The sequence below is a fragment of the Vicia villosa genome, unplaced genomic scaffold (genome assembly GCF_029867415.1).
Source record: "Vicia villosa cultivar HV-30 ecotype Madison, WI unplaced genomic scaffold, Vvil1.0 ctg.001478F_1_1, whole genome shotgun sequence".
In the NCBI taxonomy this organism is placed as follows: domain Eukaryota; kingdom Viridiplantae; phylum Streptophyta; class Magnoliopsida; order Fabales; family Fabaceae; genus Vicia; species Vicia villosa.
In genome coordinates this window covers 420,278-434,325 of record NW_026705633.1, presented here as the reverse complement: position 1 = coordinate 434,325, position 14,048 = coordinate 420,278, and the positions used below count along the sequence as shown (strand labels likewise).

Here is a 14,048-nt window from a genome sequence, read left to right as displayed (position 1 = left end):
CGAGCACCCAGAGTCCAGGTACCATGACATGTTTTCCTTTGTCTTCTTTGCAGTCAAGGATATCTACAACAGGGATAATCTTTTCCTTAGGTACCCTCAATTTCTTGGGTCCTTTCTTGTTAGTTCTCCTCAAGTTCTGATTGAACTTGGGTTTAACATGATATTCCTTAGTTTGAGCAACATGATATTTTCTATTTTGTGTCACATGCTTCTTAGTGTGTGTAATGTGGAAACTTTTAGCATGTGATGTGAGCCTAATATCATGGGAGTGGCCATACTTGAATTGATCATACAAGGGTTTGTATGTGATTTTCATATCATCAACAGGTTCATGTTTGTATGGGGTTTCACCCTCATAGCCTATGCAACTCTCTTGTTTCCACTAACTGCATATATCATAGAGGCAAGTTGACTTCTTCCAATACCTCTAGATAAAAACTTTCTAAAACTCAAGTCATATTCCTTAAGAATATTGTTCATACTTGGAATAGACTTTTCTGAACCAGAAGATGATTCAACATCTTTGGATAATTTTAAAACTTTTTCCTTCAGTTCAGAATTTTCTACTTCAAGCTTCTTAGTTTCAGATTCAAATAGCTTCTTCAGCTTTTTGTATTTGATACTAAGTTGAGCCTTGAGTTCTAGAATTTCAGTTAGACTAGAAACTAACGCTTCTCTAGATAGTTCAAAAAATACCTCTTCAGAGTCTGAGTCTGATTCTGATGTAGATTCTGATCCATCATCAACAGTGGCCATGAGCGCAATGTTTGCTTGCTCATCTTCAGAGTTTGATTCTGATTCTAGTGAATCTGAATCGTCCCAATTAGCCATAAGGCCTTTCTTCTTTTGAAACTTCTTCTTGGGCTTCTCCCTCTGAAGCTTTGGACACTCACTCTTGTAATGACCTGACTCCTTACATTCAAAGCACATGACCTTCTTTTTGTCAGATCTTTTGAGACCAGAAGATTCTCCTCTTTCAGGATTTTTGGAACTTCTGAAGTTCTTGAACTTCCTTTGTTTGCTCTTCCAGAGTTGGTTTACTCTTCTGGAGATCATGGACAGTTCAACTTCTTCTTCTTCTGATTCTGACTCTTCAGAATCTTCTTCTTCAACCTGAAAAGCGTTAGTGCATTTTTTATTAATATACTTTAATGCAATAGACTTACCTTTCTTCTGAGGTTCATTAGCATCCAGCTCTATTTCATGACTTCTCAGGGCGCTGATCAGCTCTTCAAGAGAGACTTCATTCAGATTCTTAGCAATCTTGAATGCAGTCACCATTGGGCCCCATCTTCTGGGCAAGCTTCTAATGATCTTCTTGACGTGATCAACCTTTGTGTATCCTTTGTCAAGCACTCTTAATCCAGCTGTTAGAGTTTGAAATCTTGAGAACATTGCTTCAATGTTTTCATCATCCTCCATCTTGAAGATTTCATACTTCTGGATTAATGCAAGAGCTTTAGTCTCCTTGACTTGGGCATTCCCTTCATGAGTCATCTTCAAGGATTCAAAGATGTCATGGGCAGTTTCTCTGTTTGATATCTTCTCATATTCAGCATGAGAAATAGTATTCAGCAGAATAGTCCTTGACTTGTGATGATTTTTGAATTGTTTCTTTTGATCATCACTCATTTCTTGTCTTGACATCTTTACTCCTCTAGCATTTACAAGATGTCTGTAACCATCCACAAGTAGATCCCATAAGTCACCATCTAGACCAAGAAAGTAACTTTCCAATCTATCTTTCCAATATTCAAAGTTTTCACCATCAAATACTGGTGGTCTAGAATATCCATTTCCATTGTTGTTTTGATCATTAGAAACAGGTGCAGCAGTTGACGCAGCTGTTGATGGATCAACCATATTGACTTAGTGTTTTTCTCTTCTTGAATCTTTTTCTAACACGGTTAAGTGCTTGCACCTAGAACCGGTGCTCTGATGCCAATTGAAGGATAGAAAAACACTTAGAAAGGGGGGGGGGGGGTTTGAATAAGTGTGACTTTGAAAACTCTTAAGATAAAAACAATGAACACAATTATTTTTATCCTGGTTCGTTGTTAACGAAACTACTCCAGTCCACCCCCTTAGAGTGATTTACCTCAACTGAGGATTTAATCCACTAATCAATCTTGATTACAATGGTTTTCCACTTAGATACCTTCTAAGTCATCTAGAGTATACTGATCACAACTTGATCACTCTAGGAATACACCACTTAGACAACTTCTATGTCTTCTAGAGTCTACTGATCGCACTGATCACTCTAGGAACCTTTTACAATCAATGTAAAAAAAATGTTACAAGAGTATGAATGCTTCTTAGAAAGCTATAATCACAACTGTGATATTTCTCTTAAGTTCTAAGCTTAACACTCACTAAATATTACAATAGCTGTGAGGTTGAAGATGAAGTTCGTGAGCTTTGAATTTTGACAGTGTTTCTGTATAATGCGCAAGTGTTGTATTGAGCTTCACATCAAAACTTCTATTTATAGGCGTTTGAGAAGATGACCGTTGGGAGCATTTAATGCATTGCGTGTATAGTACAGCTCTGCATTTAATGTTTCACACTTTTGTCAGAGTAGCCTGTCATCTTGTACTTGCTTCTGATGTCAGATTTGTGAATACAATGTTTGAATAATCAGAGTCATTCAGCTTGGTGCAGAGCATCTTCTTGTCTTCTAACTTTGAAGTGCTTGAGCGTGATACCATAAGAACTTCAGTGCTTTTGCTTCTGATCTCATGTTCTTCTAATGCTTCATAGACCATGTTCTGATTCTGCCTGACCATCTTCTGATGTCTTGCGAGAGCATGTTCTGATGTTGCAATCTTGAACCTTCTGAGTCAGTGCTTCTGAGCGCTGAATTGTGCATACTCCATATATATTTCCTGAAATGGAAAATGCAAAGGATTAGAGCACCACATTGTCTTATACAAAATTCATATACATTGTTATCATCAAAACAAGAATATTGATCAGAACAAATCTTGTTCTAACACTGAGGCATGATGAATCCGCATCGCACTGGGGAGGGGAAAGAAGAAGAGAGGATAAGCCTCGCGAATATCAAGAGGTAAGAGGACTCGTTGGCCGGTTCGCCGAGACACTCTGCTTATTGCTTCTCGTGAGTGAATTGTATCTGAATGCGCGAACACAGAATTTCGTCAGGCCAAAGTTTGTTTCCCTAAGCAAACACCATTCAAGCCTAACATAGACAGGACCAAGTACTGCCATTTCCACATGAGCTACAAGCACGTCACTGAAGAGTCCATCCACCTCAAGGATGCAATTGAGATCCTCATTCGGGAAGGGCATCTGAAACAATAAACGAAAAAGAAGGAAGCTCCGTAGCAAGAAATCGGGGAAGCTCAAAAGGTCGTAGAGGAAAACCACCCTCTGAAGATGCCACCAACTCTATGTAGGTCTCCATAAGCATCTCCCGGCCTAAGGACTTCTACGTCTAAAGGAGGCCGAACATCCTCCTTCCTTGTCGACACACGCCTGGCAAAAAACTTGGGAGATAAAGAGGTAAAAATCTACAAGGAACATCTCAAGTACGGGGAGAATATCAAGCCTGTTATTACAATCTCTTCGAATACCTAGCTTTGTTCTGAGAAAGGATGACAAATTTGAGCTCTCTAAAGTACAACATGTTCCTAGCGAGCACAACACCCGAGCAGATATCCTGCCAAAACTCGCGAGCACGAAAAAGAAAAGTGGGAACAAGTCTGTCATCCAAGAGATACTATCTTGCCCGAGCATAAAAAATACCTCCACGACACTCGACGTAAACGCCATCAGCGACAACGACTATTGGATGACCCTAGTAAACACCCACCTCACAACGGGGGAACTACCGCCCGACCAGAAAGAAGTCAACATAATCAGGCGTAGAGCCTGATCTTATGTCTTGATCGAAGACAAGTTGAACAGAAGGGGATTCTCCATCCCCTCCTAAAGTGTGTCGAGGAATCCAAGGTCGCCCACATCCTACGAGAAATCCACGAAGGGATCAATGCCCAGCACCTCAGGGGAAGATCCCTCACCCGGAAGGCCCTACGAGCAAGTTATTGCTGGCCCACCATCATACCCCAAAATTTGCCCTCTATATTTCAAAGAATTTTGGTTCAAGCAGTCTCCTCATTATCTCCAACTACTCAAAGCTACACAAGAGGCAGGCATGTTTATTCTCCTCCTAAAGCAATAAAGACCAAAATTATTGTTTTGTTGCTTTTCTGAGAAATGGGAATTCTGAGACCTCAAATGGACTTCATAGCCTCCCATATGTATCAAAGTATCCCCATGCCAAGTTTCAAGACCTACAGTGCAAGATTGCTCAGTCAATTGCTCAAATGATCAACAGTCGACTAGTTTGACCTAAAAGTCGACTGCAGTTAACATACAATCAAAAGTCAAGATTTTTGGTCAACATCAAGATAATGAGGTCACATTCATCATTTGGTCAAGGGGTTATCATGATTCATCAAGAAAAGTTCAAAAATCAATAAAACTCAAGTTGCTAAATTAAGGTTTTAGGAGAGAAAGTCAACTGAACTTTGACCAGCCATAACTTTCACATGGTTTATCAGAAATTGTCCAACCAAAGCTCATTTTGAAAGAAATTCAATTCTCTATAACTTTTGTCACACCTAAGGAAATCCAAAAATGATTCATTTGAAAGACATGAACCAAAACATTACAAGTCATTTCAAAAGTCAACAAGAAGTCACTTTTTCTCAAAGAGTGGTACATGAACATGGTAGACTCAATTGATATGAAACCAACAAGAGCTTGTAGAGGAAATCTTGGTATTTCCAAAAACTCCTAGAAAACCTTCATATGATAAAAATTGAGGGAGATATGAAGCGTACAAGTTGGTCAAATTTCAAGAAATACACAAAACCCTAATTGACCAATTTTGGATTTTTTAGCTAATGGGCCTAGGTTTTTGACTTCAAACATGATTAGGACCTCATATAGGACCCATAAACCTATTCTCATATTTTGGTGGCTATTATTTAATTTATTTGGATTTTTATTTATTTAAAAAATCAAATTAATTAAGTAAAATACAAAAATTATGAAATAAATTAAAGGGGTTTATTTTTAATCATACAAAGGCCCAAATAACATCCCTTAGAAGGCCAAATTTCGTTGGTGCATGTCCATGGTATTTTATTTCATTTATTTATTTCATTCAATATAAATCAAAATAAATTAGAATAAAATACTAGAAGATTGGATCCATGTGTGTGATTCTATTTTTCAGCAAAAATCAAATATCCAATATTGATAGTAATCATGTGGATTTAATTGGTACAAGATTGAGACAAAAATAGAAATATTTGATGCATATTTATTCAAATCTCCAACTCATGAAATAAGCAAGAGTCCAAGCCCAAAAAGAACCCTAATTCACTCCTATATATCCACAATAAACGCAGCATGTGAAGGGGACGAAAATTGGAGGAGAGAGCAAGGTTTCAAAGTTCCAAAATTTGGCAAGAATAGTGCAATTTTCGTAGTCTTCTTCCAAGCCATCTCAAGGCCAAATAACTCCTCCATTCTGCTCACAAGGTAGTATAGAGTAAGTTCACACGTTTTATAACATGCAATAACACTTAAAACTCATGCTTCACACTCTCCATATTCATGCATATTTGGTGTTATTCGTATCTTACAAATAATTATGATTTCATGTGATCTCACTGTTTTCTTGAGTTTATGAGATGTTTTAGAGAAGATTTGAGCCATCATTCATAAGCTTTGAAGCCTAAACCGTAAGTTGCCATAGCTAGAGAACAAGGAATGAGAGCTTTCGTATTCATCAATATAGGTCTTTCCAGAACCTAAAAACGTCTCCAATGAATCCATAGCAAAATTTTAAGGGGATATGGGTTATTTGATGGCATGATGGAATTGTTTTTTATGTTTTTTGAAATTGCAGGTCTAGCTACGAATATATCGTAGAAAAAACCCATATTTTCATAGTAAATTTGTGGCTGTTTGTTTGGGTTCTTAATTTTGTAGGATAGCTACAAATATTTCGTAGCTAAATGGTGGCTACCGGCGAAGCAAAATCGTAGCGAATTTCAAAGCCTAAAAACAAAGAAGGTGACTACGTGGCAGATCCAATGCGCCCAGACAACTCACACGCATGATGCACCCTCCATCCTCAGCCATCAGATCTCTGCACAGTCTGATCCAACGCCTCTGGAGACGCGTTCTACCGTGAACCTTCGAAGACCTCCCGCACTGGATCAGGTGCCACTTTTTTCCATTTTGGTTATATTTTTATATAGTTTTTATATTGCTTTTTTCTATACTAACCACTAATCTTTTTTTTAACAAATAACAAACTAGTATAATTAACCTATTTAAATTAGGATTAGTTTTCACTTTCAGTTTTTTATTAATTAATTTTAATTAGGTTTTGGTCTTTGATTTAATTTTAATCATTAAAAAAATCATAATAATATATAAAAATAGTTAGAATTTAGGGATTAATTAGTTTTTTTTCTTAACCTTTTTTTATTAATTATTTATTTATTAGGGTTTAAATTAATTTTAGGTTTAATAATTAGACATAGATTTTAATTATTTTTGTACATATTTATTTTATAAGCAAATAATTAGGATTATTTAGGCCATTCATTTAGAATTAGGATTTCATTTATTAAATTGACTTCTAAAAACTCAAAAAAATATTTCTTTAGTAATTAGGTTTTAATATTCTCCTAACTTTTATTTATGTATTTATTTAGCATTTATCGTTTTATTCTTATTTAAAATTCTAGAAATCGATGTATAGGTCGCAAGGATATTTTTGTAATAGCGTAGATTTACTTTTCTCGCACATTTACTTTTCCGCACCTCTAATTATGTAACTGCCCCAAAGCCCTGTAATAGCGTAGGACATTTAAATTCCGCACTTTTAATTTCCGCAAATATTAAACTGCTTAGATGTATGACTAATAGGATTGCATGGAAAGACTAAAACTGAACATAGTTAACTAACTCAAGATTAAATATCTGAATACAGCACACTTCTCACACACGCACCTTTAAGGTAACCTTCTCTTCGTTGCCTTCGATTACATGGTCAAGTCCCTCGAGCATAGGAATATCTTAGCAAGGTTGCCTACGATTAATATCATCATAGTCCCTTCGTTATAAAGATCATAGTCCCTTGATGACCCTTCGATGTTGCCTATGCAATATGATCTAGTCCCTCGAGTTGCCTTTGAAAATGATGATAGTCCCTTCGAATGCTAAGATATCCTTATAAGTTACCTTCGATGACCATACGATGCCCCTACGCCTGTCTCTTCGCATCCAATGCATAGAACTACCTACCCACTAATGGTATGGATAGTACTATCACTCAAGGAAAGACTTTAAGAATAAAAAAGACCTTACGTACATAGGGTAGGTAACCCCTAATTGCTTGCTTAACTCAAAACATTCAAAAATGCTTTTCACACCTCGCATTTCAAAACATTTTCAAAGACTACACTTTGTATACATTCACACGAGAATCATTACAAAGTTAAAGTTTTTTTACAAAATGTTTTTCTATACACACACTACACTCTTTCAAACAAATCAAACAAACAAGTGAGCTAAGCAATTAAGAGCCCATAGATAACCATGGATACAAAGGGTGCTAATACTTTCCCTTTGTATAACCTACCCCCGAACTCAATCTTTGAAAAGGTTTTTCCTGTTCTTTTTGCCTTTCCTAATTGGATAAATAAAAGTCGGTGGCGACTCTTGCTAACTGCAACATATTTTGTGAAATAACAAAACAAAAAGTCAGTTCTCCCACCATGTTACACCCACCATGCAGCAGGACACGAAGGAACATGTCAAAAAATGTGACAAGTGCCAATGCCATGGAGACATGCACCTGGCACTGCCTAACGAGCTCAAAACGCTCTCGTCCCTGTGACCTTTCGCCTGGTGGGGCATGGACAACCTCGGGTCATTCACCACAGTGTCATATCAAAAAAAATATCTAATAGTCGGTGTTAATTACTTCATAAATTAGATACAAGCAAAAGCCCTCGCTAAAATCATAGTGAAAAATATACTTTGTTTCTACAAGAGAAACATACTTTCCTGACATGGCATACCCCAAGAACTCGTCACCGACAACGGGACGCAGTTCACCGATAAAAAATTTCACAAATTTGTTGCCAAACTAGGAACCAAGCAACACTTCACCTCTGTCTAACACCCACACAAAAATTGGCAGGTCGAAGCTGCGAACAGAGTACTCTTACCTGACCTTAAACGAAGATTAGGCAAAGCCAAAGGGATATGGGTCGAGGAGTTCCACAGTATGCTCTAAGCCTACATGAAGATACCGCACTCGACCACGGGAGAAACTCCATTCAAGATTAGAGGTAGTAATCTCAGTCAAGATTAGAGAACCCTCTAGGCGAACTAAAGCCCCCCTCGACAAGGAGATGAACGACGAAACGCTTAGAGAGGAACTTGACCTCGTTAAATAAATTCGATCGGGAGCGACCCTCTAGGAACCCTCGTTAAAACAAAGAATAATGATATGACATGACGCCAAAGTCATAAAATGAGTGTTCAAATTCGACAGCCTAGTCCTACGAAGAAACCACAAAGATTCACGCGAGGGAAACCCGCCACGAATTGGGAAGGCCCCTATCGCGTCTAAGCAAAGACGGAAAACATGGCCTATTACCTAGATAATCTAAACGGGGAAGAACTTGCTTGACCATGGAATGCCGAAAAACTTATACAATATTAAAATTAGGTTTGACGGTTGGAATACCCCATCCAAACGATGATAGGGTACACCCCGACCATGGAGGCTTGCTCGAGTACAAGCACATCATCCAAAATTTAAGCAAAGGCAAGTTTCCACTCTTTTACGAGAAGATTCTTGACCCGACGGGGAAACCTCAACCGAGATCCACTGTCGCAGTACCAATTCGGCATAACACCTAGCTCGCGATAGGAAGTTCACGTCGCGGAATCTAAGATCTCGACCAAGGCCTTAGAATCTGCTATCAGTCTGGAACCAACTTCGGTCGCCCGACGAGTTCCCCACACTATAGGGCACCACCACCATCGAAGCAAGATCCCCTTAATACTTAGCGAAAATAAATCATAAACAAACATCTCACGAGAAACTCAAATCGAAGAGCACCGAGAACACCTGTTTGAGGAAAATATAATAGGCAAATATAGCATGCAAACAAGCAAAACGTAAAAGACAACACACATGTCAAAAAGTTAAACACGATTAGAAGCAAACGACCACGAGGGCCGAGGATGTCATAATATTACAAAATTAGGGCAAACCCCCATCATCCAAATGTTACAAAATAGGGCACGCAGACCCAAATCAAACATTAAGAAAACAAATAAAAAATCAAGGTTGATTATCTTCTTCTTCACCTTTGTCGAAGGAAAGCTGACAGGAGGCACTATATGGCCATCTTCCACCCTGGACAAGTACCTCGTCCCCTCAGTGACAAGCTCGACCATATGTTGCACCCCAATATTTTTCCTCTTTCTCTGTGCTATAAGTTATCAATGGCGTTTATTTCGTCACTTGAAATTCAAGAGAAAAAATAAGGAATTTCCATTGTTTCAAGACAACTGGGTTCGAGTATGTACGTGCGATGTAAGTCATGATTTTTGGATGTTACGCCAGGACTTAATTCGAGTTTATGTGGAACTTGTGAATTATTTCATGTTCAGTGCATGCATTATAGTTTCAAGTTCAAATTATGTGTTCCAGTCACCAATATTCAAGTTCAGGTTGTTATCAAGATTTAAAGAGGCATTCGTTCATTATCCGTCCAATTCAAATTTTACCATTACCATTCCTTCATCATTACTCGATTTCAAGTTTATAAATCCAAAGTATACATCATCATCCAAGGTATCAAATCCAAAACCATATCCATATTCTCATTCAAATCTATACATTACAAACTACAAAAATTACTAAAAAAGCCCAAGTTCATCACAAAATCTCAAAGTCCATCCATTACAATATAAATTGGGTTATAGTCCATTACATCGATCCAAAAAAAGAAAAAAAGACGTTACAACATGAAATAAGCAAAAAAAAATAAACATCACAAGCGGACGCCCTCCACAAGATGTTCAATTTGAGTTGCTTGAAACCGACCCTGCATTCCAAGATACCGGTTCCTAATCAGCTCAAACTTCAAGCTCTCTCCCTTCACTTAAGAATTCACAGAAGAGAAATCCAAATCAGAAAAGAATAAGGAGAATCACATAACATAAAAATATTGGGAAGAGGATTCCGAAAACGTAACAAACTTCTGAGTTCAGAGAACTTCTCTCCATCGATAAATCTTCTCCAATCTTGAACCAACACCATCTTCAATCTTCATTCTCCACACTCCAATCAATCTCCACAAAATCAATCTTCATCTCCCTCAGAGCATAATCACGACTCACCAAAAATGGAGAATCTGAACAATCTTCATCTCTCCGTTCTTGAACCCTCCAACCATTCTTCAAACCTTCAACAACATCATCGAAATCTGCAACAAACTTCATCACATACAACAACGTGTCATCCACAAAAATCAAGAAGAAGAAAAAGAAGAAATGTGAATCGGATAGGGGAAATAGAGGATTGACGTTAACGCTTACTTCAAATTTCTCGTCACCGACATCTTCGAATCCGCCATAACCACAATCTCCGTCATCATTTATGATCGGCTTTGACACAACAACGTGGCAACACGTATTCTTCATCTTCTCCATCGAACCAAAAATAATTTCAAACCCGTACTCGTCGTTAGACCTTCAACGGTTTTGATCTTCATCACCAAATCATCAACAATCGAAGCTTCTTCAGTCTTCGTTCAATAATCGTTCAACAACACGACTCAGTATTAGAATCGCCAACAACAACAGTGAGTCAACAACGAATCGAACATGCAAATCGGAAGCAACACCTTCGTCATCATTGTTGCACCCCAAAGTTTGCCCTCTTTTTCTATGCTATAAGTTATGGATGGCGTTTATTTCGTCGTTCGAAAATCAAGAAAAATAAGAAAGAGTTCCATTGTACATGGTGTGCGCAATCATTAATTCAACTGGAATTCATTGGATTTCATAGTGAGCTGTTCTTATGTGCTTCGATTTTTATCTTCCTCAAAGGAATTCTCAAAGCCTTATGGTTAGGTTAAAGTCCTTTGTTGAGGAAGTACCTTTGTCAAGACACGATATATGACTTAAGAATTCATTACAATCGATGCATCCTCACTCTTTCAAATTGTTTGGTTGTTTGAGGTGCAAGTTGCTTATGGTAAATTGAAGACATATTTTCATTAAGGTGAAGATGTGGATTTATTGGTAATTACTTGATGCTATGAGTTCAAATTGTTCAAGTGCATACGTTTGTTCATGATGGCAAGATTCGGCGCATATGAGCGATTTCTTAGAATTCAAGTTACAAGCATAAAAGACATATATCATTCATTTAAATTTCAAAGACATAATTTTACCAAAGTTTCATTACAAAATAGTCCAAATATCCATTCATTACAAGAGTCCAGCCCATTACAAGAAAAAGTTACACAAAAAATCATATCCTAAGCCTATGCCTAAACTTCATCTTCAAATTTCATGTCCATGCCCATCAACTTGCAACCAAGCCACTTCAAAATGGAGATGTACCTTGCCCATAAACAAAGACACCGATCTGCATACAAAGGGGCAGCACATAAGAAAAACCAGTTCCAATCCAAAACCGGTCCAAGAAGCTTCATGAGAACCGAATCAAACACAACACAAAAGCTCAGCAAGGGATTCAGAAACTTCTAACAAAAAATAACAAAGAAAAATGGATAACAGAAAAAAATGGTGACAGAAACGGAAGGGATCGGTAAAAAAATCTTGAAAGCTGTAATTGAAAACCGGAACCGAATCTCTTGGCTCTTCTCTTCACTTCTCCATTCATTCATTCAATCTTCACCTTCATTCATTGAATCTCTATAACCGAATGGTCCAATCTTCAGTCCTCTCTCTCGATCACAATCTAATTTGTTCATCTTCAATCTTGAAGATTCAACAAAAAAACTCTTCAATCACAAATGCTTGAGAAAAGATCGATAACACAAAAAGAGAGTCATAACAGAAAATTATCAGAGATAGAACGTAACAAACTCGGAATTCTACACTCACCGTAATCATCTTCATCAACCTTGAATATGAGAGTTCTCCTACAATCTTCATCACTCTTCAATCATCAACTCAATCAATAATCTTCAACAACGCTCTCCTCAAACTTTCTCTCTCGACTTCTCTTCGTTCATCATGACCACCACTTCGCATCACCTGTAACCTTCATTCATCATCTTGGATCTACAACGACGATGCAACCGCAATTCAGAATCACAACAGAAACTCAAAAATCCAAGAAGAAGAAGAAGAATTGAAAGCGGAGTATACCTGAATTTCAGAGATTACCGCTGGATTTCTCGCCGTTTTGTCAAAGAATCACCAGACGCTTTTCTCTGATTTGAGAGCGCGAGAGATGAGCGGAAAGAGAATGGAGAGAGTGAGCGGAAAAAGAGATTGACGTGAAGGATGAGAACGCGATCGGAGAAAGTGAGGGTGGCGGCGTTTTGAGCGTTGTGCCGGAGATGGAGAGAGACGGCCGCCGTCGCACATGAGAGGGAGAAAGGGAAATACGGTTCTCACATTTTGACCTAAGCTCTTTTCATTTGATTATTTCATGCTTACTGTTAATTGATACAAGATTAATGTAATTAGTTGAACTTAATTAGTGTTAATAATTAGGATTAATAGAAAACATGAATAAACTCTTAATGGACTGTTAATTGAATCATGGAAATTTGATTAGTAACATGGATTGAGGCCCAATGAAATTGCTACTTCACACCCCTAGACAAGCCAATATCATCATTGTTTTTGGCCATTGCTACAAAAAAAACTGAACAAAAACAATCTAAACTTGGGCCAGCAACACCTGGGCCCTGCGCCCCTGACTTTCCTTACACCATATGTTCTGCTTTCACCTCCATGTCTCTCATAATTCCATATTAGAAATAGTTTCTTTTCATTATTTTTTAGGGAATAAATGGCATAAAAAACAATAGATTTTGTTAGATTTCTTTTGCATGATAAAAAATGAATAGAAAACATGTATTCTTTTCTAGTTAAATTAGATTTTTGTTTTCTATATTTGTTTTAGATGATAAAAATAATTAAAAACATGTAATGTTTCTTTGTTAGAATTTAATGTCTTGTTCCATAGTTTAGTTCTAATTCCTTGATAAAATGCCATAGAAAACAATTTGCTCATGTTAGACTTTGTTTTAGGATTTAATTAGAACTTAATTGCTAGTATTTTCTATAATGTGCTTCCTTGTTGCTACTGATTTATTTGCTGAGATGTGCGAGGTACTTCGAGAGAGCCTTCAATTGAGATTCGACTTGCTTCGTGTTCCACTTTATTTGTGGGACACAAATTCGCTTCCGGTGCGATTGATATGCGTCGTGTTCCACTTTATTTGTGGGACACGAACCTATTTCCGATGCCAGTCACCCGATCTCTCATTCATTGAGATGTATACTCCTGTATTGTCTGGATTGTTTCTCTTGCAGGTTGCTCGTGTGGTTATGCTCGACGTGTACCACATGTCGCTCGTGATTTGTTTTCACAATGACGCTTTCTGACTCGCTTTGCTTGATGATGGCTTACGCGAAGTATTTCAGACTTCTCTGCTTACGCTTGCTAGCTCATTGCGGATTTGCTATCCGTTCGGTATTGTCTCCTTGTCCCTTTTACTGCTTTCCGCATCATCCTATAACATGAGAAGTAGGACCTAGACATGCATCTGGCCAAACCCTCGAAAGAGGCTCTGTCTTTGTTGGTGTGTTTATATTTGTGCTTTGCGGCAGGGAGTCACGGTGTAATAAGTCCTATATGGCACTCCGTTAAGTCCTCATGGAAGGCACGCGGAAAGGGTTAGCAATCAACCACCGCCTAGTCT

The 14,048-nt window shown here is 37.9% G+C and overlaps 1 long non-coding RNA gene across 1 annotated transcript; it reads right to left on the bottom strand.

Annotated features, from left to right (window-relative positions):
• Positions 1-11,266: 11,266 nt before the first annotated feature.
• On the bottom strand, positions 11,267-12,814 carry LOC131635396 (uncharacterized). Its single transcript, XR_009293809.1, has 3 exons — positions 12,481-12,814; positions 12,214-12,393; positions 11,267-12,087 (listed from the first exon to the last, which is right to left on the bottom strand). It is a non-coding gene; the product is annotated as an uncharacterized LOC131635396 (long non-coding RNA).
• Positions 12,815-14,048: the final 1,234 nt, after the last annotated feature.